Here is a 5,827-nt window from a genome sequence, read left to right on the forward strand (position 1 = left end):
ATCTGTGTGTGTGTGTTTGTTCACCCTCTTGTGTGTGTGTTTTAGTCTCTGTTCATCATCTATCTGTGTATGTGTGTGTCTCTCTCTGTTCACCATCTATCTGTGTGTGTGTGTGCGTGTTTGTGTGTGTGTCTCTGTTCACCATCTATGTGTGTGTGTGCGTGTTTGTGTGTGTCTCTGTTCACCATCTATCTGTGTGTGTGTGTGTGTGTGTGTGTGTGTCTCTGTTCACCATCTATCTTTGCGTGTGTGTGTTTTGGTCTCTGTTCATCATCTATCTGTGTGTGTGTGTGTGTGTGTGTGTCATGGGTCCTAGAGCAGCATGTGGAAAAACACTGTATCCTGCTGATGTATTTAAAAAAAAACTTAAACATCTCTGACAATCGGCTCCCTGACAGTTTGACACCAGTAATGACGGTTAATCCAGAACAACGGTTAATCCATCATGGCGGTTAATCCATCATGGTGGTTAATCCATCATGGTGGTTAACCCACCATGGCGGTTAACCCACGCTCATGTCTGATTGGCTGCAGCTCAGTTTACTTTCTGTTGGTGACGCGTTGCTCTGTGTATCCTTCTGCCTCCACAATGTGACACGTGTGTGTGTGTGTGTGTGTGTGTATGTGTGTGTGTGTGTGTGTGTGCGCGCGTTGCTTTGCAGCCGAGCGGAGAGCCTCCCGTCTCCGGAGAGGGCGACCAAGTACAACCCCATGTATGAGAGCGAGGCCACCACCGGCTACAGCCACTACGACCGCCGCTACCCCGAGGCGCCGGCGCACGGCAGCTCCAGCGCCGAGGCCTCCACGGAGTTCAGCAGCGAGGAGATACGGCACATCTACCAGAGCAGTGAACTGACCAAGGAGGTGTGTGTGTGTGTGTGTGTGTGTGTGTCTGCTATCCACCAGTTGCTTCAGAAGGTGTATCAGGGCCTTTACTCTTTTTCTTTTACCTCATTATCTTTATTAAACAGTGAAATGTTATGATATTTGCACTCAAATTTATATATTTTTAATAAGAAACGTCTACTAAAAGCACATTAACTCCAGCCAGGCTGTGTCATCGGGTAGATTCACAGCTACAATAAGTGACCACAGAGAAAGTTAGTGGCGACTGAAGGTTGTCTCCCCTTCTATACTTTCACTGGCCTGGCTTGTGTCTTGGTTTTTTTCCCAACTTTTTCCCCTCACACATTGAAACACCAAGCTGGTGTTTATTTTCATACTTTCACAAGGCTCTTTTGGAAAAGCTCAGTTAGTTTTTTTGGAGGAGAGAAAACACTGAAAGGCTGAAATTGGAGGATAACAAAAGTTTTTTTAACCGACCGAATGTGGACATACTGAGGGGCCTTTTGGAAAAATATCTTCACAAATCCACACAGCTGTACCGAAGTGCAGCTAGATGGTTGATCTGCCTTCATCAAGGCTGTCCTGAAGGTATTTCGCTTTCACTTCCACACCTCCAAATTTGAGCAATTGGAAAAATCTCTGGCTATTACGCCTCCAGGAAAAGTCATTGTAGTTTTTTTTTCTTGGTGTAAAATGTCACGTTTTTTGATTTCGGCCACATCCTGTTTTAGTTTACTGTTTATCTGCCTGCGGTGTAATGTTCCTAATCCCACTGATACCATGTGTTCCTGCAGGAAATCCAAGACAGGATACGCATCATTGAGCTCTACGCGAAGGACCGACAGTTTGCAGACTTTGTGCGGCATCATCAGGCGTGAGTGCCTCTCTTGTTTTCCCTTCTTCGGAATACAGCGATGAGATAAACACGTGGACCGAGCAGACCAGTGGGGGGGTGGTGGGGGTGGGGGGTTTGAGGAAAAAGGGGAAGTGAGTTTGAGATACAGGAGTCTGGCAAGATTGTACTTTAAAAAAAGAAAGAAAGAAGGATTAGTTTGTTAGTTGACAGCTGCAGGAGGCGAGGAGAAGAGTTCACGTGGAAACAGATTCATCATTCTGAGAATCTTCACCAATCAGGCGCAGAGCTGATACAATGAGACAGGAACCATTATGAGACACAGACATTCCTTCGTGTTTGCCAACCGTCTGGCAGTAGCAACCTGTCTGTGTGTGTAAAAGTGGTGTTTTTGTAAAGTTTTTTTTGGGTCCTTTCTGGCCAGAGTGGCTACTGCTTGCCAGACGGACCGTGAGAAGTTGCGGGTACTCGCATGTGCCGTTTAATGATGTAACAAATCGACCTGGAAAACAAAATGAAATCCAATATGTTTGTGTGTGCTGCAGAGTCGTGGATACCCGCAGAGAGAGCTCCTCCACACACACATGAAGCTCACCTGTGTTTCAGGTACAAGTCTTCTTAATGTATTTGTCAGAAATACCAGCTACAGTAGGTTGTGATGAAATACTGTGAAGTACTCAATGTAGGGATATCCAATGAATATGTAAACACAGATTTAGTATGATTAGTAAATGATGGGCTGGACCTCTCCATAAGGAAGTGTAATCAATACATTAGCAATGGTACGACAATAAATACTACTATGAATAAATGTCAGGAAAGAAGATAAATATGTGTGTATATATATATATATACATATGTATATGTATATGTATATATATATATATATATATATATAGTTGCATATGCACCAAAGAACAAAGGTGATGTAGCTCCTGCAGTTTTAGACACGTAGCGATAAAATCTATATAAATCATCTACTAAGGACTAGTACTAACTACAATTTTTTAAAGTAAATGAGCATATTTCCCAGTGATTCTTTAAAATATGTGATAACTACTGGGCTCACAGCATATTGCAGCCTTGTGACTCAATAGCATAAGGTGTTTCCAAGAGCTGGAAGACACATTTTATTAGCTGAATCACAATTCATACATTTTTGACACTTAACAATAAGACCTTATGTTGGCAGAAACATGTAAGTAGAAGACTGTTTAGGTGTTTCTAATCCATGAAACATTGTGCTCCCTCCACACTGACACAGAAACAAGACTGTGTTAGTAAAGTGAATCTGGACCCGTGAAGACGGACTGGACTGAACCTCAGCACGGAGCTCATTATCCCATCTCGCCCGACGACCCCTCTCCGTGTCTCCGGGTGACCCTCACATGTTGACCGCTCTTCCTCCTTCCTTTGTGCCTTCTCTTGAACGGGTGAGCTGGCTGTGGCATCTGCTGGACGTCTCCCTTTTGGGGCAACTGGACTGAATCCTATTACTTGAAACGTTCATCACAATCCCGTCAGTAGTACTTTTTGTCTAGTGGAATAATCGGTTTTGTTTTCATCATGTCATATTTGTCCATAATTCAAGAGAGGAACTTTAAAAACTTTGAATATCGTGTAACTGTTAGGATGTTTGCTATTTAAGACGTTAATCGCAACTTTTTTTTTTTACTCTTCAAAGGTTCAAATTTACTCGTTATGTTTTCTGAGAGAGGCGCTGAGCAAGCTGTTATTTTTTTAATCAATGGTGCTTTGTAATTTAAAATGTATTGGTCTATAATGATTAATTGTTACAATTCAAAAGCAACAGCAATGGATCAACCCTGTGTACAAGACTGTGCTTGAAAGGGGGGTAAAATCAGTCTACGGGGAAAATACCCGTCTTCACTTTCTGGCTGAGACTTCATTGAGAAGATTGATTGGAGTCTCATATGCCAGGTAAGGTACAGTCAGCAGCTTCTAGCTTAGCACAAACACATGGAAATGGGGAGAAACGGGTCCCCTGACTCCGCCCTGGAGTAACAAGTACACATGTTTTAAAGTAAACAAACAAGATTTAACGAGTTAATACGCTTAGGAGGTGCTGGTAAATATATTTTGTTATGTTTGGACAAAACTGTTTCCCTCTGTTTCCATTCTTTGTGCTAAGCTAAGCTAAACAGCGGCTTGCTGCAGCCCAATACATAAACATGCTAGCTGTCTCCAGTCTTTGCGCTAAGCTAAGCTAAACAGCTGCTTGCTGTAGCCCAATACATAAACATGCTAGCTGTTTCCCCCTGTTTCCATTCTTTGTGCTAAGCTAAGCTAAACAGCTGCGTCCTTTAGCTCAATGGCTAAACAGACTAGCTGTTTCCATTCTTTGTGCTAAGCTAAACTAAATAGCTGCTTGTATTAGCCCAATATCTAAAGAGGCTAGCTGTTTCCCCCTGTTTCCATTCTTTGTGCTAAGCTAAGCTAAACAGCTGCTTCCTTTAGTTTAATATCTAAACAGGCTAGCTGTTTCCAGTCCAGCTGTTCCCATGTTTCCATGCTTTGTGATAAGCCAAGCTAAACAACGGCTTGCTTTGGCCCAATATCTAAACAGTCTAGCTGTTCCCCTGTTTCCAGGCTAGCTGTTCCCCTGTTTCCATGCGTTTTGCTAAGCTAAGCTAAACGGCTGCTTGCTTTTGCCCAATATCTAAAATCTTCAACTATTCCCTTAAGATGGCCAAATGTAGTGCAAGTGTATGTATTATTACTTCTGTTCATCAATGTAAAAGCAGCCTTTCACAATGTGAACATTAATCCAATAATCTTCTTACTGGCACGTGATTTTCCGCCTTTTTTTTTTAACGGCTCCATCAATCAAAAGCTTTGGCGTGTATGTTTTGTAAAGGTACAGCGTGGTAGACTCGAGAAAGTGAAGACATGGCGACGAGAGAAAAGTCAGAGGGAGCACAAACCCGATGCCGAATGAAGTGAAAAATCTTGTTTCACTATTAAAAGAAAACAAGCGGCCGAAGGGATTTATTCAAATATGTGCAATCCACCTGAAAGAACAGGAACATCAAGCTGATAAACAACATGCTCTCTTTTGGAAAGATGAACTCGAGCTGCGTGTCCAGCTGAGAAAAAAAAAGCTTCAAGGCTACAGCGGCTACTTGTTTGGCCGCCACACTGCTCGACTGACGAACTCCAGAGTTTCCTCTGGTCCTCTCACATGCTCCTCCCTAATAATAATAATAATAATATCCCTGGGCTTGTTCATCTTGACACCCCCCCCCCTCCCCCTGCGGCCAGAATCAGACACAGAGATCGTGTCCCAGCTTCTTGTTTACATTACACGCTTTCTTACTCTTATTTCTGAGGTCTATACTACACAAGCGACAAACACCTGGCGAAGCAGACTCTTGTGACAGTGTCATGCCTTTTTGCAATCTGCATATTTTGTTGCATTTTGTTGTTGTTGTTTGCATACAGTTTTTTTTGTCAACATCCTCAATCTGCCGCCTGGAGTAACGGCCAATCAAATCCCATACAGCTGTCATGTAAATATCATAAAGGATATTATTAACTGGTGTAGGATGTAAATCATGCATGTCTCACATGTTTTAATATATGAATAGATTATTTTTGATTCAGATATTTCTTCCACCATTCTAACAGTGTTGTCATACCATGCTGCAGTGTAAATGACGAATAACAAAATGGAACATTTATGAAAATAAAATGTTTTATACAAAATGCAGAGGTGTGACGCAACTCCAGTACTTGAGTATTTCCATTTCATACTACTTTGTACTTCTATTCATTTTATTTACACAGTCTGTATAATAAGATGTTTCGAATAGGAAGTGTCGAACAGTAGCTCCGCCTCCACTAGCTCGCGAGGACACATGGCCGCCTACATGAGCATAGATATAATGTTCCACTGGCCAAATCTCCAACTTTAAAAACTTTTGATATGTTAAAGATGTTTTGTTTATTTTCATTTTTGTACAACGTTTATTTGCTTTCTTTCCGAGAAGTAGTTGAGAAGATGTCACTTGATATCACATCAGCGTCTAGTTAGCTTAGCTTACTTAGTTCAAAAGATAGGAAAGTCCGTCCACCAGTAACTCCAAAGAAAGGGGTCATCATATCGAT

The 5,827-nt window shown here is 42.0% G+C and overlaps 1 long non-coding RNA gene across 1 annotated transcript; it reads left to right on the forward strand.

The window, feature by feature from the left end:
• Positions 1-1,638: 1,638 nt before the first annotated feature.
• Positions 1,639-5,354, forward strand: LOC130206321 (uncharacterized). The gene is made up of 3 exons (XR_008834085.1): positions 1,639-1,720; positions 2,245-2,305; positions 2,964-5,354. It is a non-coding gene; the product is annotated as an uncharacterized LOC130206321 (long non-coding RNA).
• Positions 5,355-5,827: the final 473 nt, after the last annotated feature.

The sequence above is a fragment of the Pseudoliparis swirei genome, chromosome 2, assembly GCF_029220125.1.
Source record: "Pseudoliparis swirei isolate HS2019 ecotype Mariana Trench chromosome 2, NWPU_hadal_v1, whole genome shotgun sequence".
Lineage (NCBI taxonomy): Eukaryota > Metazoa > Chordata > Actinopteri > Perciformes > Liparidae > Pseudoliparis > Pseudoliparis swirei.